The sequence below is a fragment of the Schistocerca gregaria genome, chromosome 1 (genome assembly GCF_023897955.1).
Source record: "Schistocerca gregaria isolate iqSchGreg1 chromosome 1, iqSchGreg1.2, whole genome shotgun sequence".
Taxonomy (NCBI): domain Eukaryota; kingdom Metazoa; phylum Arthropoda; class Insecta; order Orthoptera; family Acrididae; genus Schistocerca; species Schistocerca gregaria.
Genome location: NC_064920.1, coordinates 342,423,204 through 342,448,495, shown reverse-complemented (window position 1 = coordinate 342,448,495; position 25,292 = coordinate 342,423,204). Strand labels below are relative to the sequence as shown.

Sequence of the window (25,292 nt, the reverse complement as noted above, 5' to 3'; positions counted from 1 at the left end):
ACAGAATGTTTTCGCAATCGGAGGAGAAAACTGGTGATTGAAATTTCATGAGATGATCCCGTCGCAACGAAAACGCCTTTGTTTTAATGACTGCCACTCCAATTCACGTGTCATATCTCTGACGCTACCTCCCCTATTTCACGATAATACAAAACGAGCTGCCCTTCTTTGTACTTTTTCGATGTCAACCGTCAGTCCCGTCTGATGCAGATCCCACACCACACAGCAATACTCCAGAATAGGGCGGACAAGCGTTGTGTAAGCAGTCTCTTTAGTAGACTTGCTGCACCTTCGAAGTGTTCTACCGATGAATCGTAGTTTTTGGTTTTGCTCTACTCACAATATTATCTATGTGATCGTTCCAATTTAGGTTATTAATAATTGTAATCCGTAAGTATTTAGCTGAATTTAAAGCCTTCAGATTTGTGTGACTTATCGCGTAATCGAAATTTAGTTGATTTCTTTTAGTACTTATGCGAATAACTTCAGACTTCTCTTTATCCAGGGTCAATTGCCACTTTTCGCACCATACAGATATCTTATCTAAATCATTTTGCAAGTCGTTTTGATCATCTGATGACTTTACAAGATGGTAAATGACAGCATCATCTGCAAGTAATCTAAGACGGTTCCTCAGATTGTCTCCTATGTTGTTAATATGGATCAGGAACAATAGAGGGCCTGTAACACTTCCTTGGGGCACGCCGGATATTACTTCTGTTTTACTCGATGACTTTCCGTCTATTACTACGAACTGTGACCTTTCTGACAGGAAATCACTAATCCAGTAGCACAACTGAGGCGATAATCCGTAGGCACGCAGTTTGGTTAGAAGACGAAGGAACGATGTCGATATAGGGAATCAATTTGAGATCCCATGTCGGTAGTAATTACTACTTCATGAGTATAAAGAGATAGTTGTGTTTCACAAGAACGATATTTTCTGAATAGGTGCTGATTATGTGTCAATAAATCGTTTTCTTCGAGGTACTTCATAATGTTCGAATACAAAAAGGGCTCTGAGCACTATGGGACTTAACTTCTGAATTCATCAGTCCCCTAGAACTTAGAACTACTTAAACCTAACTAACCTAAGGACATCACACATATCCATGCCCGAGGCAGGATTCGAACCTGCGACCGTAGCGGTCACGCGGTTCCAGACTGTAGCGCCTAGAACCGCTCGGCCACTCAGGCCGGCTGTTCGAATTCAGTATATGTTCCAAAACCCTACTGCAAATCGACGTTGGTGATATAGGCCTGTAATTCAGCGGAATACTCCTACTTCCCTTTTGGGTATTGGTGAGACTTGAGCAATTTTCCAGTATATGTAGATGTATGGTGAAAGCCGGAATTGTTCTTTTGATAATTCGAAGCGCAATTTTATGTCTCATATTTGTCTGAGCTTTCGCCCGTCTGTAATGACCTCAGTATCGACAGAACGACAAAATCTAACCTCCGGTATCCTAACTAAGTTCAGTTTTACTCCTCGAGTTCGTTGGGGTTTCGCAAGCAGAGTTAATTCCATCGTCTACCAACTCGAGAGTGATATTACCCCGTCACAGTTCAAAAAGACGGGTAATGTGTATGACACGCCGCGGAAGCAGCTTTCAAGGACGAGTCACAGTTGGCGTTTCAGCGCCACGCGGAGCCGTCAGAGTCCATGCTCGCGACCTCGCCCACTGTTTGTAGCCGCAAGAGAGAGAGAGAGAGAGAGAGAGAGAGAGAGAGAGAGAGAAAGAAAGAAAGGCAGAAAGAGAGAGACGGTCGCAGACAGCGATAGGTAGGCGCTAACGTCAGAGGCGAAAGTTACATAAAGCCGCCAGCTGGAGACGCCGTCGGCACTTGCGACTGGACTCACGAGGACGCCGTTCCAGCAGCTGAAATTCTCCAGCAGGTAGGTGGCGCTCATCACAGCGTGCTCTGAAACTCTTCGGTTGGTGCATCACAGTTGTTGGTAACGTTTTCCTTTGTCAGAGAACACTTCAATATGTAACATATAAGAGTTTCACCTTCATAACTCTCAAGCACCGTCGTCGCTAATTGAAGCTTGTGCAATGGCGATCTCCCCAGACGTAGCCGGTTTGCATCCAGCTGGCAGAAGGAATTTCCACCTGCAGTGTTTCACAGGAAAGAGGAGGCGAAGTGCTAGCCTGCTGTTCAAAGCACCAGGTTACGCGTCGATGAGTTGAGTTAATTTCTAAGCCCTACAGGAGTTTAGTTTACAGTTCGTGCGCATGGCGACACATCTGAAACTGATCGGTCCGTCGGACGGTAGGGTTAGGTTCGCTCTAACAGCTGGCACCGGATGTCCCGTCTCTCTTTTCTCTGCTTTCGTCCCCGCCAACGAAAGTGATTCACACTCTAGAGAAATTTACCTCTGGTACAGTTATTAAAGAATGGCACCGAACGAGGTGGGGCAGCAGTGAGCCGCTGGACTCGCATTCTGGGGGACGGCGGTTCAAATCTCGTTTCGCTCGTTCAGCTTTCGATGTGCCATGTTTTCCGTAAACCGCTTAAGGAAAATTCTGGGACTGTTCCTTCGAAAAGAATGGTTCCTTTGAATTCGATCTTGTGTTCATCGCCAACGGGTTCTAACCTTATCTTTCTTCTCTACATCTACATATACGTGAATACTCTGATATTCACTATAAAGTGCGTGGCAGATGGTTCGATGAACCACCTTCAACTTGTCTCTCTACCGTTAAACTCTCGAACAGCACGTGGGGAAAACGAGCACTTAAAATTTTCTCTGCGAGCCCTGATTTCTCTTATTTTATCGTCATGAGCATTTCTCCCTATGTAAGTGGGTGGCAACAGAATGTTTTCGCAATAGGAGTAGAAAACTGGTGATTGAAATTTCATGAGAAGATCCCGTCGCAACGAAAAACGCCTTTGTTTTAATGATTGCCACTCCAATTTATGTATCATGTCTATGACACTATCCCCCATATTTCGCGATAATACAAAACGAGCTGCCTTTCTTTGTGCTTTTCCGATGTCATCCATCAATACCACTCGATGCGGATCCCACATCGCACAGCAGTATTCCAGAATAGGGCGGACAAGCGTGGTGTAAGCAGTCTCTTTAGTAGACCTATAGCACCTTCTAAGTGTTCTGCCAATGAATCGCAGTCTTTGGTTTGCTCTATCCACAATATTATCTATGTGATCGTTCCAATTTAGGTAATTTGTAATTGTAATCCCTAAGTATTTAGTTGAATTTACAGCCTTCGGAATTGTGTGACTTATCGTGTAATCGAAATTTAGCTGATTTCTTTTTGAATAACTTCACACTTTTCCTTATTCAGGATCCATTGCTATTTTTCGCACCATATAGATATTTTATCTAGATCATTTTGCAAGTCATCTTGATCATCTGATGACTTTGCAAGACGGTAATTGACAGCATCATCTGCAAACAATCTAAGACGGCTACTCAGATTGTCTCTACTAATGTATGACAGCCCGCTTCGGAAAGAAGGGCCTGCCAACGTATGCGGTGTGAGAAAAACCTGTGTCAGGCAAAAGCAACCTGCAGAGATATTCAGCCAATGATACCATATGAAATCATACACCTGAAAATAACGGTACCTTAAGCGACACATTGAGTTGACGGCAAAATCATAAATAATATCACAACATATATTTATTTATGTCTCCGACGACCTCTTTCCTACATTACAGCTTGTTTTCATCTCGGTGGGTGCAGATACACTCTAATACGAGGCCGGAATTTTGATAGTGGAAACTATTTTTTTTTTGCAAGTTAAAGATATATATCTTTAAGGGTTTTACTGTCCTTCTAACTAGTCAGCAAATTTGTGTGTAATCCTTGCCAGCGATGAGGAAGTCGTTGGATACCCTTAGCAGCGGCATTTGTGTTGACAGTTCGAGTGGAGCGGTCTATATACCACTGCAACAGGTCTGAAGCGAATCTCGTGAAGTGTTTCATTCAGTTTAGGGATCAAGTTGATGTCGCAAGGGCTTAAGACGGCGGAGTGTGGTGGGTGGTACAGCACTTCCCTCCTCCCCCCTCTATCGAACAAATCTGTCAGAACTTGCGCCACATGTGCTTGTTGCTACACTAGATTTATAATTAACCTCTTATAAATTTTTTAGATCAAACTTTATATTTGTTTGTAATGTAACAAGAGAAACTGTGATTGCTATTAATCAAGATTCAAATGGTTCAAATGGCTCTGAGCAGTATGGGACTTAACTGCTGTGGTCATCAGTCCCCTAGATCTTAGAACTAGTTAAACCTAACTAACCTAAGGACATCACACACATCCATGCCCGAGGCAGGATTCGAACCTGCGACCGTAGCGGGCCCGCGATTCTTAATCAAGATTACGCAACTTTGTGATCACCGGCCATCGCGAGAGTGAATGCAGCCTTTGGCTTTTCGGGCACGTGACGCGGCAGGGAAAGTGTATAAACGGAGCAGAGACGTATGGGGAATCATTCTAACGACGCTACGGGCTGCGGGCTATGACGACTTTGACAAACGGCGGACTGCTCTAGCCCAGCCCATTGTCAGGAGCATGTTGGAAAGGACGAAGCTGGTTGGCCGTTCATGCCCTGCACTCGTGACCATTTATGGAAATTGGTTCAAGGATGGTGAAACTACGAGTAGGCGACAAGATGGTGGACGTCTACGACCCAGAACAGGGAGGCCGGAGGCCTGCCCGCTCTGTAAAGTAGGCAAGGCGGCGATCTGTGGCAGCTGTAATGCCAGAGGGCCGTGTTTGGAAATACACCGCTCACAGCACATATTGAAAACGGGACTCCGCAGCATACTACCCCCTTGTACTCCAATATTGACCCAACGACATCGGCAATCACGAATGCACTGGGAACGACATCATCGGTAATGGACTGTGGATCAATTGAAACATGTCTTGTGATCGGATGAAACGCGTCTCATGTTAGGCGACAGTCGACATCATCCAGGCGAATGATTGCACCGTGCCACGTGCAGGAACTGACGTGGACAGCTTTATGCTACGGGGGCCATTGCCTTCCGAGCAAAGGGTGGAAGCACTTCCGAAACAGCTGAGTTTATAAGCTGTTCGCGTGCCGCCATGGTTAAAGTACACTGCGCAAGGCAAAAAGGCGCTGTCTAAAACGCCGAAGTAACTGTGGTGCACCGCAGACAACCGGTGAGAGGTGAAAACGATAGTTATGGACATGTGTACGGGCGAGTAGATGTCCAACTACTGAGCAACCAACAGCCCAAGTGAACCACGTGGCGCCCAAAAATGTCTCCTCAGCGACCGTTCAGCAAGCAGTGCTGCGATGGGCCTGTGCAATAGACACTCAGGCTGACTGATGTCCACCGGCGACGAAGAGTAGAATTTGCAATGCAGTCGCGTGACAGGACGTCCACTGAGTGGCGACTTATTGCCTTTCCGGATGAATCACGTTTTCCGACAGATGGCCGCTGGCGTATGAAAGCAAACACCCTGCGAGGATCAGCGGAAAGGCCCTTGCCGCACGAGGAAGCGTTATGGTCTCGGGAATGTTTTCATGGCATCCCCTGGCTGATGTCGTCAGTCTGGAATCCACAATGGATTAACACGAGTATGCATCTATCCTTTCGGACAATGTCCACCTCTGTATGCAGCTGGGTTTTCCTCGGTAAGATGGTATCTACAAGCAGCACAATGCATAGTGTTACAAACAGCACGCAGTGTACGTCCGTGGTTCTAAGAGCACCAGGATGAGTCCATCGTGCTCCACTGGGCATCAAACTCGCCGGATTTAAAACAAACCGAGAATCTGAGGGCTAAACTCGACCGTACTGTATGTGGCATGGCCATGGACCCTCAAACAAGAAACCTAGCGCAGTTTGCCACGGCACTGGAGTCGTCATGGCTGCATATCCCTGGTGATACCTTCCAGAACCAAACTGACCTTCTTCCTTCCAACTTTCAGACTTTCTGTGCTAAATCCTTTAATTTGTTATTTAACTTTATCTGCGCCAGAGTCAAAACTACAGCACCATCAGTTATAGAACTGTAACATGAATTATATCAAAGCAAAAAAAGAGAATTGTAAGGTACGTTAATTAATGTTGTGTCATTTGTACAAGTCAAATGTTGGTCCCTCTTTAAGTCCCGCGACCGTTGGTTTATGGAAACTCACGTGAGACTTAAAAGCAACTCCTATCGTCCATTGACATGTGTTTGCCAACTACAGTAAATGAGCTGCAACGGAAGTGTATTAATTGACAAAGATGACAGACATTTTTGTGATAGTTTAGTTTTCATCGCTCGGTGATCCCTACCAGTTAATTTCTTACTCACACGAGAACAATGTGTAGGTGGGTTGCTTCTGTGTTGGCAGCGCTGTGTACCGCTTTGCATTGGGTCTCTGACTGCGCTTTATTTGTAAGAGACTCTGTGGCTGGTCGGATTCGTTGTTGGAAGTTAATCATCAATAGTGCTGAGAAGTTGGAAGTTAGTCACCAGCAGTGATGGAAGTACTGTTGGGCAGTTGGAAGTGAACAGCCAACAGTGATTGAAGTCAGATGTGAGAAGTTACATTGACGAAGGGTAGAGGTCTGAAGTATTACCATAAGTAAACGATCTGGAAGTAGCTGACTTGGAGATTGTATATTATTCATGATTACTTACCTTTGTACTGGATGTTAATGACGATCTATATTCGTATTTGAACTAGATGTGACATTATTAAGGTAAAAAATTACATTATTTGGTTTGAAAGAAAATCTTTCCTTTGCTAACCATATGCCTGTTAGTAGTTAGTGACTTTAGTAGATAGAGTCCTTCATTTAGCTGGCAGTATTGGCGCTCGCTGTATTGCAGTACTTTGCGTAATGAAGATTTTTGTGAAGTCAGTGAGTAACAGTGATTAATGAAGTGTGTGGCTTATTGTTAGGATTTCTTTTTGGTTAGGATCATTCTTTTGAATTAATTATTTGAAGGCAGGTTATCTTTTTTTGAGCAGTCAGATTGCGTTGCGCTAGGATATTGTAGGTCAGAGTTGACAGGATAAGAATAAGTAAAGAGAAAGTACTCTCAGTACGTTCAGTTTCACTCAGCAGCTGCAGAATCAAATAACGTAGCAGTTTCAACTTCCCATTTCACTCAGCAATAGAAGCAGAAAAGAATTTTAATAGAGAAGCTTCAAATGTTATGGTTTAGGAAATCTGTGATTTTCGAGTTAATAATAATATTGCTGTCATCGCAGTTGCTGTGAAAGCTATGTGAATGAACGCTAGAACAGTAGGGCCGCTGCAGCCAGAGTCCGGTAGAACCCTATTAAACTTCTCCGTAGTATAAATCCGCCAGAAAATTATTCTATGGTATTTACGTGCAAGGCAGATTTATCGGTAAAGTTTAGCTCCCATTTTCTTTTGAAGACTTAGTTAGCCTTATGGTTTGCCTTAGATCTTTTGGCTGGTCCATATAAGTGTCCTTTCCGGCATCGTCTGAAACACACGGAGAAACATATCGCTATGCTGGAAAGGACAAGCTTAGCCCACTAACAGGTGTAGCCACCACAGTGACCTAAAGGCGCTGCACACTACCACCCAGATTGCTCAACTGTCATTTCTGTGACAATGTAGATTTCTCGTCGAAGTCACTGGTCGATCGCCATCCGTGACGGTGGATTTTCACAGTCGGGAAATCTCGAGGCGGTTGCAAAGCGAACTTGCGAGCTCAGTTTAGCAAATGCTGTAGACGGCCGATGTATCAACACTGTTATCTCATGTTACTGCTATAGCCTTTAGAACGGTTGCCAACAGTCTCATAAACGATAATTCCAAGATCGTGTGAGAGTGTTGACCTCCGGTTTAACAGTGGGTGGAACTGCTCCAGCACGCCCACTGCTGCTTGACCGGTAGTTGTTGGTGCTAGGCATACACGGTTTCTTAGCGGTGGTTCGACATTCTATGGCGCCACCAGATTAAACACTGTTCCTACGATTACAGCTGTCTTAAATATTACGAAATTTCGTGCTTACAAAGTACAAGAAAAAATGGAAATCGCTGCTGTAACTAAATTTCGTATTCAATCCCTTTTCTGGGCGAAAAGTACTAATACAATGCCCACCCCATTTGTTATTTTATGTTTTCGTAAACTGTGTTCCTTAAATTGTACCTAACTGATACTCCTTATTAAAATGTATTAATTTTCATAGATTATAATATAGTATTTTGTATCTTTCTGATAAAACAGTTTCAAACTTTTTCTTTCCTTTTTCTTATTCTAACTTAAGTACTAATTTTCCCCGATGGAGGATCGAATATCGTATTGTCTTACGGTAAGTAAACAAGTAGTTGTTATTTCGGGTGGAAAAGTGGGGAAGTGTCACATGAGGGGTCGTAACAAAGACAAACAAGTTTTTAGAAAAGCAAGAAAAGCGCCACAACGCAAAGAGCTAACTAATAATTGCCTGATGGTACCTCGCATTGGACGAGAACAGAACTACATGTCCATGTTTTATAGAACATAAAGCAATTTACTGCAAAGGATACTTACTTGCAATTTAAAGGAATTTTATTCCATTTCAGTTTATGTTTTATAGATTTCTTTATGTTGATTTTTCTCTAGTTTTTCATGTATGAGTTGTTTCACTATTATTGACGGGATATGATATTAATTAAAAATAACAATAGTTCTTCACATTTAGCAGGAAAAGGAAAAGCTCTTTCTAAAAATATAGAAGTAATAATTAAATTTTTCCTTTCAAAAAATTTTTACAAACGGGTTTTGCAGTCACTACTTTTTGAGTTACAAACGGTTTTTTAATTATGCACCAAACGTGGTGGGTGACTGTACCTTCTCTATAGGTCTGTGGTCAGACTTTTAAATTGCTAAGTAAAAAAAATCATATATTTCACCATTTTTCCGGCGTGCATGCCAGTTAGTTATATTTCTTTTTTTCCATATTTCTGCTGTTAACATTACAGCGTTGCTCGAGGTGGGAGATTTTAAACTAGTTTCCGCAGTACCTTGAAGTAAACGCCCGTGCGTCAGAGTGTTATCTCTCAAGCACACTCGTTTACCCTACACTGCTGTGGGCGATGATGACTGCCGTTTAGCACTCTGAAGCACCGACAGCATCATATTCACAATATTGCGTAAAGTGGTTTAAATTATGTAAGCGACTATCGTTGAATATACCTGTAAGATTATTACCCGAAATTTCGGAAAAAGAACTAATACTATACCGGAGGTACGGCCGAAACGTGATAGAATATGCTAACCGCCGGGGGAAACTTTTAGAAAAGCAAAATAAATTTTATCACACACCTCAGAACTATCATTTCATTCTGTCATTAGAGACCAGTAATGCTTGTAAGGATTGGTGTCCTGAGCTTTCCCATTTATGCGCGGAATTGTTCTCTATCTCACTATAATTCGGAATAGCATGAGATTAAATTATTAATGTGCCAACGCTGGATTTATTGCAGTCACGGGTGTCTGAATTTCTTAGTTGTAGGCGATACAAATGAGACCGTGATTGAATCTCATCCGAGTGACTGTACTGGGAAGTACAGGCATGTTGCGAAAGCAAGATAAGGGAGGAATGTGAGGCTGAAGATAACCACGACATTTTCTTTTACATAAGTTTGATTTTTCCCATTCCTCTTCCTGCCTGGATGTGATTGCCATTTTTACTTCATCTGAGAAGTCGGCGAAAGGAAACTGGATAATAAAGTAGTACCCATACATGTAAGGCTCCACACTCCATGTAGGAATTCAAGAGATGCAGTTGCGACCCTGGGACGTCCTGCATAAAGAGTTTGTGAAGCAGGCACTCATGCCACATGGAGTCGAAAATTCTTGAAATGTAGAGCATCTGCATCTACATATAATGTAAATGTATATTAAGCAGGGTGAGGCAGCCTCACAAGCCACCCCAAATAGATCCAGAATGAATAAATACATTGAGATGCTTTTCTGGCCAAGTTATAGGGGACAAAAGAGCGAATTTACTGAGGTTAACAAGTAATCCTCATCGTTTATATTCGTCAAATTATGACAACGACTTTGCTTTTTCTCTGACGGAACTAAATACGTTTTTCTTTGACAGTTGGTGGTGGTGGTTAGTGTTTAACGTCCCGTCGACAACGAGGTCATTAGAGACGGAGCGCAAGCTCGGGTTAGGGAAGGATTGGGAAGGAAATCGGCCGTGCCCTTTCAAAGGAACCATCCCGGCATTTGCCTGAAACGATTTAGGGAAATCACGGAAAACCTAAATCAGGATGGCCGGAGACGGGATTGAACCGTCGTCCTCCCGAATGCGAGTCCAGTGTGCTAGCCACTGCGCCACCTCGCTCGGTGTGACAGTTGAAACAAGCTTCGAATGGGGACTTAACCAGTTTCAAGATACTTGCGCCGCAAATCACTGTCCTGCCCTCAGTAAAGCAGTTTCCACAAAAATCTGCCCTCTCATACCAAATGTAAGCAAACCCGAAACTAAGGTATGAATCTTGTGTTTACCTGTGCTCTTGAAGGCCGTCAGTCTGTGTTCTGCTGTTGTAGTAATCAGAAAACTTGCTCGTGCAGCTACTGAAACATGTGAAATGTATATAACATTCGAAAAAGTAAATATCGTGTAGGGTGAATGTCGTCAAACTACATTCATACTGATAAATTAAGGATAATGCTGGTACATGGCTCAAAGAACACATGCTGTTGATGTTATTAGGGCTAGAATACTAGGTCGACTGGAGGTTGGTCAAACACAGCAGGTCGTAGCACGGGCCCTCCGTGTGTCACAAAATGTGATCACAAGATTATGGCAACATTTCCAGCAGACGGGAAACGTGTCCAGGCGTTACAGTACGGGACGTCCACAGTGTGCAACACCACAAAAAGACCGATATATCACTATCAGTGCCCGCAGACGGCCACGGAGTACTGCAGCCACTGGAGCTGTTCTCTCCAGACACACAGTCTACAGACGACTGAACAGATATGTTTATTTTGCCTCGAGACCTACAAGGTGCATTCCACTGACCCCTGGTCACAGGAGAGCCCGTAAAGCGTGGTGTCAAGGACACAGTACATGGTCATTGGAACAGTGGTCCCAGGTTATGTTCACGGACTAGTCCAGGTATAGTCTGAACAGTGATTCTCACCCATGTTTTCATATGGCGTGAACCAGGAACCAGGTACCAACCCCTTAATGTCCTTGAAACGGATCTGTATAGAGGTCGTCGTGGTTTTATGGTGTGGGGTGGGCTTATGATTGGTGCACGTACACCCCTGCCATCTTTGACAGAGGAAATGTAACAACTCAGGTGTATAGAGACGTCATTTTTCAGTAGTATGTCCGCCTTTTCAGGGGTGCAGTGGGTCCCAACTTCCTCCTGATGGATGATAGCGCACGACGCTACCGAGCTGCCATCGTGGAGGAGTACCTTGAAATAGAAGATATCAGGCGAATGGAGTGGCCTGCCTATTCTCCAGACCTAAACCCCATCGAGCACGTCTGGGATACTCTTGGTCGACGTATCGCTGCACGTTTTCAAACCCCTACGACACTTCAGAAGCTCCGACAGGCACTCGTGCAAGAATTTGAGGCTATACCCCAGCAGCTGCTCGGACCACCTGATCCAGAGTATGCCAACCCGTTGTGCGGCGTGAGTACGTGTGCATGTCGGGATATATGCGCAGGAAACAGTGGCGTTTTGTAGCACATGTGTTTCGGGACGGTTTTCTCAACTTATGACTAATACGTGCACTTACAGATCTGTGTCGTGTATGTTCCTTATGTGCCTATGCTATTAGCGCCAGTTTTGTGTGGTGCCACGTTGCGTGGCGCCATTTTCTGCAATTGTCCTTAATTTATGAGCATGAGTGTATACGAGCATCGGTGCCGTTATATGCTGAAGGTTATTCATATCTTTCCAAGCACACAGGAGCTGTCTTTGCAAACATTATGAAAGAATTTCTAGGAACTGGAAGAGCGGCGAATAAAATACACCAAGGCATCAGAAGAGCAACTAACGACAGAAATCACACAATCATTTTAGCAGCAGTAATAGACTAAGAAGCATTTCGAACGTACTAAAGGGGTCAGTCAAAACAGGTTCTGCGAACACTACGCTCTGTCACATTTCAGCCACTTCACATTCGCTGTATCTACAGCTTCTTGGCAATGACGTCCAAATTGGTTACAGTTCTCCGAATCTTATCTACGAAATGTGCAAAATGATGCGACATATCTATGATAAATTTTATGTACAGAAGAACAATCGTTTACAAACCACGGGTAAGTCAGTCTTCACAAAATGCACTAATGGTCAGCTGAAAATCTACGCTGACTCAAAGAAGTGGATGACAATAACGCTCTTGTTCTACTAACGATTGGTGTGTGTTTTTCAAAACCCATACAACTGATTCCTGTTTTCCTGGCGGAAATCGACATACACTCAAGTATCTCCGGTTCTTAAGATATGGTGCTGCCGTAGATATTGGAAAACATCGCAGTGGACATGAGGCAATCAGTGTTGTACCACCATGACCGAATCCCTCCCATTCTGAAAATGCAATCGGAATGCAATGACAGATCCTCTTAAGACAACATTTGGAGAGCATTCGAACGGTAGTTCAGGAAACGCGAAAGGGTCTGCACACTCACCATCAGATCTCTTAGGAAACACCGACGACTCCCAAAGGTATGAAATTTCTTATAATAATGAGCTGTGCTGCTGTTAACCACAGATAAAATTCGACGTGCACTATTGTTTCTCCAGAATCACTTCACAGCGTGTAGCAACTCTCAAGAACGACAGTTTGAGCGCTGGGTGTGTTGTTACAGCCTTGATAATATACACACGAACCGTATCTGAGTTACGCGTTTGCTCACATATGGTACAGGAGGGTAGACGTTTGTGGAACCTCTCCTCCTGACGGCAGAAGTCTGCTGTGCTGTTATAGGATGACAAGTATTGAACTAAATGAAAAACAAAACGTTACAAATTAAGGCATGCACACACTTTATGCAATAGATAAACCTCACTACAGATATACGAATTTTGGTTGTGACATGTTTGTTATGCCTACCACCATTGGCGATGATGTGGCGCAGACGAATAGCGACATTCTGCATGTTCCGCTGAAGCGTCGGAACATCGATGCTGTCGATGATCTCCTGAATGGCCGTTGTCAGCTCAGAAATGGTTTCGGGGTGTTTGCTGTACACCTTGTCTTTAGTAAAGCTCCAATAAAAGGAGACGTATGTCTTCGGATCCGGAGAATATGGAGACCAATCGAGGCCCATGCCAGTGGCCTCTGAGTAGCCCAGAGCCAGAATGCGGTCCACTCCCCAAAGTGATCCCGCAGGACACCAAACACTCTCCTGCTTCGATGGGGTCGACCTCCGCCTTGCATTAACCACACCTTTTAGAAATCAGTGTCACTTTGGATAATAGTGAAATCATCTTCCAAAACCTTCAGGTATCTTTTGGCAGACAGCGTGGCATAAAGGAATACAGGAAAGATTATTCCGTGCCTGGACATTCATTGTACACCACACATTCACCCCGTAAAGTGAACAGACTTCTCGATCGCGAAACGCGGATTCTCAGTCCCCCAAATGCACCAATTTTGGTTATTGACCAGTCCATCCAAATGAAAGTGGGCTTCGTCGCTAAACCAAACCATGCGTGTGCATCATGCCCCATGGCCAACAGTGCAGTATGGACGCCCTAACGCAAACCTTCTGAAGTTACGACGATTTTATTTCATATATGTAAATGTAGGCTTGCGCGGCGGTTGTCACAGTCAATAAAATACTTCTGTGTTTGAGGTCGCATTGCCAACTATAAAATTCCGACGTTTCGGAGACTTTTGCAAGACGCCTTCCTCAGGGTGTACTGCTAACTGCTGAATGAGCACTAGTTTGTTTACTTATATACCGAAAGAAGACATTATCGAATCAGCGGAGGCTTCGGTTCGTCATCTACCACAACCAGAGGCAGAGAAGATCCGGCAAGAATACAGTACTAGCCTTGGCTCACGCAAAGCCTCCGAAGCAAAACATGAGTAAGGAGGAATGTCATTCCATCAAGGAGCTGAAGAACAACTCTGAGGTAGTGGTAATACAGGCGGACAAGGAAAATGCCACCGTACTGTTGGACACAGTAGATTACGCCAAACGGATGGACAATCTTCTGAATGAACCAATTTACCATAAACTTAAGGGAAATCCGACGGCCAAGATAATGAAATCAACGCAAGCGCTGCTGAAGCAAACTAAGATGAACCTTGATACGGCCCGAAGACTCATTCCACAAGCGCCACAGGCACCAAAACTATATGGTGTATCAAAGGTCCACAAAGAAGGCTTCCATTTACGGCCTATAGTGCGTAGTATTAACTTACCGACTTACAAAGTAGCGAAATAATTGGCTCCGAAGCTTAGGCGTCTAGTGGTAACATAGGACTCCCTCCACTTTGTAGCACTTTTGAAAGAAAAGCGTGTCTCAGGTACAGATCTGATGGTCAGCTTCGACGTGAAGTCTTTATTCACGAATGTACCAGTGACGGACACCATGCACATCTTGGAGGAACGCATGGCACCTGACATCTGAGAGCTAGTGCGCCACTGACGATCACCCATTTCAGCTGGAAATGGGGTTTCTATGAGCAGACGGACGGTGTAGCAATGCCCTTCTATCGCCTGTCGCAGCAGACATTTTTGTGCAACCTTTGGAAGAAACAGCACTCCAGTTCACACCATTACGCCCAGAATGCTCGCTCCGGTACTTTGACGACAATTTCGTCATCTGGTCACACGCAGAAGAAGAATTTCAGAACTTCTACCAACATCTTAATCAGTAGCACAGTAAAATCCACTTTACCATGGAGATAAAAAAGAACAGGGTAATGTCTTTTGTCGACGTGGAAGTTTACCGTAAGCCTGGCGGGAAGCTTGGACACAGAGTTTACAGAAAGCCCACCAACACGGACAGGTACCTGCATGGATTCTCCCACCACCACCCTACTACAAAAGAAAAAAAAAAAAACGGCCCTGAAAACTTTAATTAAGAGAGCCTACAGGATCAGCGATGAACACAATCTCAAAGCTATACTACAGAACCTCAGATCCATTTTTGGAGCTAATGGCTACGACATGAGGACGATACATAAAAATATGGCGCCAAAGGAGGAGGGCAATAGGGAAATGCAGAACGAAACACGGAACATTGTCCTACTACCATACATACAAGGGGTTAGTGAACGTCTGGCAAAATTCTCCTTATGGCAGGTATTAAGTCGATTTTTCGTAGTAACAACAAAATGAAAGACGTTCTGGAAAGCACAATTGATCTATCGCTCAGGACAATGTCCACCTCTATATGCAGCTGGTTTTTCCTCGACAATATGGTATCTACTAGCAACACAATGCAACGTGTTACAAACAGCACGCAGTGTACTTCCGTGGTTCTAGGAGCACCAGGATGAGTCCATCGAGCTCCACTGGCCATCAAACTATGCGAATTTAAAAGAAACGGAGAATCTGTAGGCTCACCTCTATAGGACTGTACGTGCCATGGCCATGAACCCTCAAACAAGAAACCTGGAGCAGTTTGCCACGGCACTGGAGTGGGCATGGCTCCATACCCCTGGTGATACCTTCCAGAACCAAACTGTCTCTCTTCCTTCCAACTTCCAGACTTGTTGTGCTCCCGAGCGGAGTGACCGATCGGTTCTAGGCGCTACAGTCTGGAACCGCGCGACCGCTACGGTCGCAGGTTCGAATCCTGCCTCGGGTATGGATGTGTGTGATGTCCTTAAGTTAGTTAGGTTTAAATAGTTCTATGTTCTAGGGGACTGATCACCTCAGAAGTTAAGTCCCATAGCGCTCAGAGCCATTTGAACCATTTGAACTTGCTGTGCTAAATCCTTTAATTTGTTATTTGACTTTATCTGCGCCAGAGCCGGCCGGAGTGGCCGTGCGGTTCTGGCGCTACAGTCTGGAGCCGAGCGACCGCTAAGGTCTCTGGTTCGAATCCTGCCTCGGGCATGGACGTGTGTGATGTCCTTAGGTTAGTTAGGTTTAATTAGTTCTAAGTTCTAGGCGACTGATGACCTCAGAAGTTAAGTCGCATAGTGCTCAGAGCCATTTCAACCATCTGCGCCATAGGCGAAACTACAGCGCCATAGCTATAAAATTGTAATATGAATTACATTAAAACAAAAAAGAGAATTCTAAGATATGTTAATTCACGTGGTATCATTTGTACAAGTCAAATGCTGGTCACTCTTTAAGTCCCGCGACTGTTGGTTTATTGAAACTCACGTGAAAGTTGAAAGCGACTCCTATCGCCCGTTGACACGTGTTGGACAACCGCAGTAAATAAACTGCAACGAAAGTCCTGTGTATTAACTGTCAAAAATGTTCGACAGTTTTTTGATACATTAGGCTTCTTTGCTCGGCGATCGCTACCAGTTAATTTCTTGCTCCCACGAGGAAAATTTTGCGGTTTAGAATATCTATGACGTTTCGAGTTCTTAATAATATTGTTGACATCGCAGTTACTGTGAAATCTATGTGAATGAACTCTAGAACCGTAGGGTCGCTGCAGCCAGAGTCCGTTAGAACCTTATTAATCTTCTCCGTAGCATAATTACGGTATTCGCGCGAGATGTATGTTGCGGTAGTAAATAGTAGCCTACCTCAGTCTGTCGTAAATGTCAATTCTTTAAACTTTCTCAGTAGTATTTCATGCAAACACGTCTTCTTCATATCCTACCTTCCTAACGTATAAAATGACTTATCTTAATAATATAAATATTTATATAAGTGTTTGGAGAGAGAGATATTGATTTTCATTGACAATTTACTTTAAGTCGGTAACTCATACCTCAATTTTGGTTGCTGCCTCCTTAAATGATCAGCTTCTGCACCTGTAGGTGAAGTATTATAATTTGAAGGAAGTTATTGTTCTTTAAGATTTAAAGTACGACTCTGTTGGTTACTTGACCGTATTGCAGATAGTTTTGAGCCCAAGTTTTCGTAGCTTATCATACCTAAGGGACCACTGTTGTAAGTAAATAAGATCGAAAAGCAATCTGCTTTTCGTGAGAAAAGGAGATTACTTGGCACACAAACTTTCTTCAAACTACACTTCCTGCTACATCAAATTGATCAGTGGAGCTCAGCACCATACTACTGTGCAAGAACATAATGAAATACTGTGATTAAGAAATTGTTAGAGGTTGTTACGTATTCAATGAAAACTATAGAGAATGCATTTCCTGTATCTTAGTGAACTTTGTACACTTACAATTCTGTCGAATGATAGACGGCGACGACAATGAAGTTCACCTCCTTTTCCAAAAACAAGATATTCCTATTCTTTACTTCCAGAAAATTTGTATACATAATTGTTTGGCAACTCTTACACATACTTTACTCGGTTTTATCACATTTTCATTAAATGTAACAATACGTTTTGAGCGACGGCCTAGCAACACGTCCTCTTTCCACAAGATACAGATTAACAGTCCTCTTTTTTTATAAATCAATTGTCCTTTTTTTAGAGTCCATACTCAAAGATTCACAACTACTACCGTTGCTGGGGTCGCGCGCTAAAGAGTTTCTTGCTGTCCAGCTGTGCTTTACTTCACTAAAAGCACTTTTTCAATCACATTTACATTTACGGTATTTACATACTTTACTGAGCTTCTCAGAATGAAATCAGGCGCAAATTAGTTATAAAAAGGGGCAGTGAGGCTGACATAACATTACAAACTTCACAGACGTTTTCCTGCAAAACTTGGAGGACTAGCACTTCTGGTAGAAAAGATACTGCTGAGAAATGAGGGGGTGTTTCTAGAATGAAATTTGCATTCTGCAGCGGCATGTGCGCTGTTATGAGCCCTCCTAACAGGTTAACATTGTGTACCGGACCGAACCTCGAACTCGGAACCTTTTCCTTTCGCGTGCAAGTGTTCTACGGACAGAGCTAGCCAAATGCGACAAACGATCCGTCGTCACAGCTTTGCTTCCGCCAGTACCTCATCTCCTGCCTCTTCTTCCCTCGAGAGATTCCCATCTGTGCTCACGGAGCATTTCCGTAATACTGAACCTACCAGGAACATATCTACCAGCAGGCTTCTCAGTTGTTTCGATGCCTTCTCTTAATCCGATTTGTGGGTTTCCGAAGCAGCGGAACCGTAATCAAGAGTGGGTCAAACAAGTGCTGTGTATGCGGTCACCTTCCTAGATGAGCTGCACTTTCCTAGATTTTTCCCAATAAACCCAGGTAAACTATTCGCCTTCGTTACAACCGACGTTTATGTGTTTACTCCGAAGTAGTCATATCTCTGAAGCTCACTGGCTGCCCCCGCTTTTTCGACGTGTTAGAAACGTATGGGCTGTAATGTGCTTCTTTCACGAAACCAAGTGCTCTCCAATGAGCAGAGGCACAGTCTCCACACGGTGCACGTCGCGCTTGTGGTATAGCCGTTCGATGACTATTTTGCTGAAGCCTGTACTGTTTTTCCATCTGTACTTACAGAGTCACGGCACAGGGAGCGCAGCGAGAGAGATGTTTCGAGACATATGCCCACGTGGGCTCTACTTAACTGGGTACACCGCTGGTTTCTTGAATTGTGGCGAAACAAGAGCGAATAGAAAACTTTCATGATTATATTTTGTTGAATATTGAAGTGTTTAACAAGGGGAATTCACCAATTATGGGTCACTGATTTGCGTGCAGTTGTACAAATGTTAAAAAGAAAGGCACCTATTTCTGAATCTGGCACAACATTCAGCTGATTTGAAAAAAATCGTCGTATAATTTTCTGCATTACCTTGGTCCCATGGCCTCTGTTGATTGGATAATGCTCTTGATTTGGAAATTAGAATTTGACCTTCTTTTGTTTTGTACTGTTAAGTTTTTTTGCACAGAAATATGGGTTTCAAAGATTCAAGTGTATTAACTTCAGTGGGAAACAATCGTTCATTCAATAATTTGGAATTTTTATTTTATTAGCTGTTTGTGTTTATTTCATCACTGTAACATATCTGCATAAACCTAAACTGAATTATTCTGCCGGCCGGTGTGGCTGAGCGGTTCTAGGCGCTACAGTCTGGAACCGCGCGATCAGTACGGTCGCAGGTTCGAATCCTGCCTCGGACATGGGTGTATGCGATGTCCTTAAGGTTAAGTAGTTCTAAGTTGATAATATTCTTCTCGGGTGTGCAGCCGGATCATAACGTCTTCTTGAACAATATTTCCGCGGTCCAACTGGCCGCCATCTTCAGGAGAGAGTGCTGGTACACGATCGCGCGAGGTCGTGCACCAGCACTCTCTCCTGAAGATGGCGGCCACTTGGACCGCGGAAATATTGTTCAAGAAGACGTTATGATCCGGCTGCACACCCGAGAAGAATATTATCAATTATTACGCCGGGAAAGCCTTCGTAGTTCTAAGTTCTAGGGGACTGATGATCTCAGAAGTTAAGTCCCATAGTGCTCAGAGCCAGCTGAACCATTTGAATTATTCTATAATATCAACAGAGACACAATACATTACTGCAGTTGAATCACCCGGATTGGCAGTTTCTCCATCTCCTTGATATCGTATCGTTGAGAGTATTGTCAAAAATGTTTATTTTACCCTAGAAGAAAGTTTCTTAGAAATTTGAAGTCGATTCCGCAAGTCCAGAGCCGACACGTTCACCAACTGCCCACTGCAGTCGCTTTCCAAATGACGGTCGTCAAAAATTGCGGAATTCAGCCTCCATCAATGATTCACGATTATCGCTCCGTCGCTTTGCTCTCGAAAACTTATAACAGGTTGCAGCTGTCGAGACCATTAATTCACTAGAACTTCTGCGTTTACTTGGCGAGTTGTCAGGACACATAGCGAAACAGGTGAATATCTCTTAACCAGTGACACAGGGCGTGTTATAGAGTATAGTTTATATTGCAGCATGAAAGCATGGAAACAACAAACATTACTTACATTCAAATTATATGCGAAAACTGTCCCCCACTCACCTGTCAACAAAGCCTATTACAAATGATATTCGTCACTGTATTTTTGAAAGCTGTCACTTCCATCTAGCAACCTATAGTTAAAAGATAATTAACAAATCAATGTTGACACTAGTATGTAAGCTAATGATTGTACTATAATGTAACAAAGCGAAGAAAAAAGCAGTAATTTCATTTTAGGTCTAACCTCTCGGTAAACTAAGATATCCGGGTGGGATGGAAATCAGTAGACGCGTTGTACACCTACAGACAAACAAATGATTACAATTTCAGAAAGAAATGGATGATTTATTAGAGAAAAAAGTTTTACAAATTGGGGAAGTAAATAACACGTTGGTCTACCGTTGGCCCTTATACAAGCAGTTTTTCGACCTCGCGTTGATTGGTAGAACTGTCATCCCAAGAGATACCGTGCAAATTCTGTCCAATTGGCGCGGTAGATCGTCAAAATCCATAGCTGCTTGGGGGACCCAGTCCATGATTCTCCAGATGCTCCAGTTGGGGAGAGATCCAACGAACTTGATGGCTAAGACAGAGTTTGGGAAGCACTGAGACAAGTGGTAGAAACTCTCGCTGTGACGAGGCGACCAAAATCTTGCTGAAATGTGAGCACAGAATGACTTGACACGATAGGAACCAAACGGAGCGTAGAATATCGTCAACATACCACTTTGCTGTGAGGGTGCTGTGGGTGACTACAAAGGGGGGTCCTGCTGTGAAGTAAAATGGCACTCAAACAACTACTCCTGGTTGTAGTAGCGTACAATGGATGACAGTGAGGTTAATATCCCACTGATGATCGGGACGTCTTCAGACACGTGTTTGCTGGTCGTCGGGGTTCATTTCGAAACGAAACTCATCACTGATGATAATTCTACTCCAGCCAGTGAGGTTCCAGGGCGAATGTACTTTACACTACTTCAAAAGGGCTTGTTGGTGTACAGAGATCAACGGTAGTGGGCACCATGATGTCAGCCCCCTTTCTGTGAACCTGCTTTTAATGGTCCTTGAGGCCACTGAAGCACCAGTTGTACGTCGGATCGATGATAACGATGAATGTGGAGCTCTGAGTGCCTCTTTGACACTGCTCAGTCCTCACATTCTATCGGCTATCTCGACCGCTTCCTTCTTGACGCTGTGTTCGGCCAAGTTTCTCACATTTCTGCCACATCGTCTGTGGTGTCACCGCCAGACACCACACTTGCTAGGTGGTAGCCTTTAAACCGGCCGCGGTCCGTTAGTATACGTCGGACCCGCGTGTCGCCACTATCAGTGATTGCAGACCGAGCGCCGCCACATGGCAGGTCTAGTCCAGAGAGACTCCCTAGCACTCACCCCAGTTGTACAGCCGACTTTGCTAGCGATGGTTCACTGTATACATACGCTTTCATTTGGAGAGACGACAGTTTAGCATAGCCTTAAGCTACGTCATTTGCTACGACCTAGCAAGGCGCCGTATTCAGTCACTATAAGTCATATCTTCAAGAATGTCTTCTGAACAGATAATATTGTGACCCATGTCCCGTCAAAGGCGACGTTCATCATTAATGGATTAAAGTTAAGTATCAAACTAATTACGTCCACTTTCTGAATTGTAATTCCTTGTCATGTTCCAGAACTCACGTCAATATAATCCTTCCCTCCTCACGCCAGCCTGCGTGAGCTAAAACGCGTGCATTTCGGCCTCCACTAGTAACACGGTGTTGGCTCTTCTGCCAACACAACATCGGAGAATAGTGGTATCACACCTATTCAAATGTCGAGCGACTCGCTGATTTCTGCAACTACACGTTCATTCTCAAATACTAATATCTGCATATATTGTCCACGCGCCTGTCGGCGAGACGTAGTTACTGTCCAGCTGAGTACAGGGAATCAAATTGTCAAAGACTTTACGCCCTGGCATTGAAATGTCCTCTGTTTTCCATTTTCACTAGCTGCGTGGTGTAATCGCGTTGCAGGGTCACACATTCATCCGTCGACCACCAAAGTTTATAATTTTGTAATTTTGCCTTTTCCATCGATAGCTGTATGAATATCAGTTTGTAACCGATTTGCATAGTTCCTTCGGTTTTTTTTTTTTTTTTTTTGACAAGTTATGGGATAGCGATATGCAAATACGAGGGTTGGAACCGCAGTATCACGTACATCACGTACACAAGAAGCTGTTATCTGTACGCAGGTGATTCATGTGAAAAAATGCCCACCGTGATTATGGCTGCACGACAGGAGTTAATAGACTTACAACGCGGAATTGTAGTTGGAGCTATCCATTTAGCCAGTTGTTAGGGAATTCAATATTCTGAGAACCATAGTGTCAAGAGTGTGCCAAGAATACCCCATTTCAGGCATTACCTCTCGCCACGTACAACGCAGCCGTCGATGGCCCTCGCTTAACGACCTAGAGCAGCAGTTTTATGTAGAGTTGTCGCTGCTAACAGACAAGCAACATTGCGCGAAATACGGCCACAGATCAATATGGGACGTATGACGAACGTATCCGTTGGTACAGTGTGACGAAATTGGCATCATTGGGCTGTGGCATCAAACGAGTGACGCAAGTGCCTTTGCTCGCAGCACGCCATCACTTACGGCTCTTCTCCTGGGTTCGGGACCAGTTCGGTTGGATCCTTGGCGACTGGGAAACGGAGGCCTCGTCAGACGAGTCCCGATTTCACTTGGTAAGAGCTGATGGTAGGGTTCGAGTGTGGTGCAGACCACACGACGCCTTGGGCCCAAGTTGTCAAGAAGGCACTGTACAAGCTGGTGGTGTCTCCATAATGGTGTGTACTGGGTTTAGATGGAATGGACTGGGTCCTCTGGTCCTACTGAACCGAATACTGACTGTAAATGGTTATGTTCGGTTACTTGCAGACCATCTGCAGCCATTCTTGCATGGACTTCATGTTTCCAAACAACGATGGAGTTTTTATGAATGGGGATGCGCTATGTCACTGGGCCACAACATTTGCGACTGGGTGAAGAACTTTCTGGACAATTCGAGAGAATGATTTGGCCACCCAGCTTGCTCAACATGAATGCCGTCAAACAGTTATGTGACATAATCGAGAGGTCAGTTCGTGCACAAAATCTTGCACCGGCAACGGTTTCGCAATTGCGGACGGTTATGGATGCAGTATCTCTGCAGGTGACTTCCAACGACTTGCTGAGTCCATGCAGAGTGGAGATGCTGCACTGTGCTGGGCAGAAAGAGGTTCGACACGTTATTACGAGGGAACCCATGACTTTTGCCAGCGCAGTGCATTGTTGAGAAATCGTGATTACCTGTAGATGGCAACCTGGAGTAAAATTTCGGCTACACTGCAAATGGCTGGCAACTACATAAACTATAATATTACGGTGTATATTCTGTTCGTAATTTGGCGAACATAAATAACGTATTACCAAAGACTACATATTACTAAGTAAATTTTCAGGTGTTACGCAACAGAAAATAGGATGAATCCACTGACGACGGGGAAATAACGCCTCAAAACGTAATGTTGTTGAAGAAGTAATTCTGTTTGGTCAATGCACAACCATTGCTCTACAGTTATGTGTTAGAGAGCAAACACGGACAAATAGTTAGCTTCAACCACAAGATTAAGTAAACACATCCTTTTCGTTAACACCTATTAAATAGGCGTTGCTCGCGACCGCTGCGGTTGCAGGTTCGAATCCTGCCTCGGGCATGGAAGTGTGTGATGTCCTTAGGTTAGTTAGGTTTAAGTAGTTCTGAGTTCTAGGGGACTGATGACCTCCGATGTTAAGTCCAATAGTCCTCAGAGCCATTTGAACCATTTAGGCCTTGCTTTTTATCTCGTCAACAACATGGCGATAAATGAGGCGAGAAAAATAGGAAACATTAAATACTGCTATTACTTCCACGAATTTCAACAATGGATTTAAAACGTCGAACGTGAAGGACGGCAATATGAGACGCGAATGAAACAGTTTAGATCGTATTTTAGGCTTCTACTATTTGCAACTTCCACACACAAAAAATTAACTCTTAAATGATAAAATTCCCTCTCAATTGTCATCGACTCTTACTGTTCCATTTCGAGAGAGCCTTGTTTATGTAAGCTCTCTTGAGCGTGTCGGCTGTTGCCCCGTGTGGTAGCGGGGCTGGCGGGCAGTGGCGAGTAGCACGCGGAAGCGTAGCCTTTTGGCACGTGAGTGGTTTCCGGTTATGGCAGCCCAGCGGTGACGGTGCGATTCTGCGGTGCACGGGTGGGAAAGCCGGCGCCAGGTCACTCATTACGTCACGGCGCGCTAAAACCCACATCAAAGCAGCGCGCGTGCGGTGTCCACTAGCGTAGGCCGACAGCCATGGCTGCCGCTGCGGGAGGCGATCTATACAAGGTAAAGCGACACGCGCTGCGGACACGCTACTCCCAAAAAGTACATTATTTAGATATCATTCGCTGCATACTCGGTGCTGTTCTCTTGGCATAATTTTGTTTTACAGTTGTCACTGCAGAGAAACTAAATCTCTACTCTCTATGTTTTCGGTTTCGAGCAGAACAATTCTCGCTCAGTTCTAGAAAGAACGGTGTGGGGTCAGGAAAATTTTGGTAACGGACGCCGCCGTGGGTGAGCCGTAAAATTACTCTTTCCGTAAGACGTGTCAAATATTTAGTTACTGAACATACTTATTGTGAATAGATCTTTCTAATGTTTTAGTTGTTAATAGTCGTTTGACTAGTCTGATACAGCCCTCCGCATATCTTCCTATATTTGGAACTATAATCTGTTCCACATGTCTGGCTGTTCCTATAGTTTCTCCTCTTTGGTGCCTGATAGTTGTTGTTCCAAGATGATGGTGATGATGTTTGGTGTGTGGAGCGCTCAACTGCGCGGTTATCAGAGCCCGTACTAATTCCGGACCTTTGCTCAGTCCAATCTCGTCACTTTTAAGAATGAGGATGAAATGATGAGGACAACGCAAACACTCAGTCATCCCGAGGCAGGTGAAAATTCCTGACCCCGCAGGAAATCGAACCCGGGACCGTTATTCCAAGACGACGTAGCACCTGTCTGTTCTTATGGTGATGATACCCCATACATTTCTTTCTCAACTCTTCTTTTTCGTACTTTACCTTTTCCCTTAATTTTTTACATATATATAATGTAATGCACTTTTTAAACATAATAGCCGCCTAGTGTGGCCGAGCAGTTCTAGGCGCTTCAGTCTGGAACCAAGCCACCGCTACGGTCACAGGTTCGACTCCTTCCTCGGGCATGAATGTGTGTGATATTCTTAGGTTAGTTAAGTTTAAGTTAGGGGA

General features: G+C 44.1%; 1 protein-coding gene across 1 annotated transcript in view; it reads left to right on the top strand.

Annotated features, from left to right (window-relative positions):
* Positions 1-1,821: 1,821 nt before the first annotated feature.
* The window catches only part of LOC126344538 (apolipoprotein D-like), an 88,724-nt gene continuing 65,253 nt past the window's right edge, over positions 1,822-25,292 (top strand). The window contains exon 1 of the mRNA XM_050002027.1: positions 1,822-1,897. The gene's annotated coding sequence lies outside the window, so the exon portion shown is untranslated. The remainder of the gene's footprint in view (positions 1,898-25,292) is intronic.